This window comes from Bos grunniens, chromosome 19, assembly GCF_055505025.1.
Source record: "Bos grunniens cultivar Pamir isolate PY7600 chromosome 19, Bosgru_T2T1.0, whole genome shotgun sequence".
Classification (NCBI taxonomy): Eukaryota; Metazoa; Chordata; class Mammalia; order Artiodactyla; family Bovidae; genus Bos; species Bos grunniens.
Window position 1 is genome coordinate 36981908 of NC_141183.1, and position 295 is coordinate 36982202.

Consider the following 295-nt stretch of genomic DNA (forward strand, 5'->3'; position numbering starts at 1 on the left):
GGGCCGCGAGCCAGGCGGAGGGACGGGCTGCCGGGAAGTCCCAGAAGGGGCGGCCGCGCTGAGGGGCAGGATGCGGGGTCCTGGAGGCGGAAGCTCCGCCGACTGACGTGACCTCGGCCCGGAGAGCCGGGTGGGGAACACTGGAGCGGGCAGGACTGTTTTGGGGTACAACTCCTTGAATTTGGGGGTATCAGCCCAACTTCATTTTGGCGGGGTCATCGCGAAGCTGAAAGGAGCCCTCCCTCCCCATAAGCCTCCCCATCACTACATCGCGGAGAGAAAGACAACTCTGGGC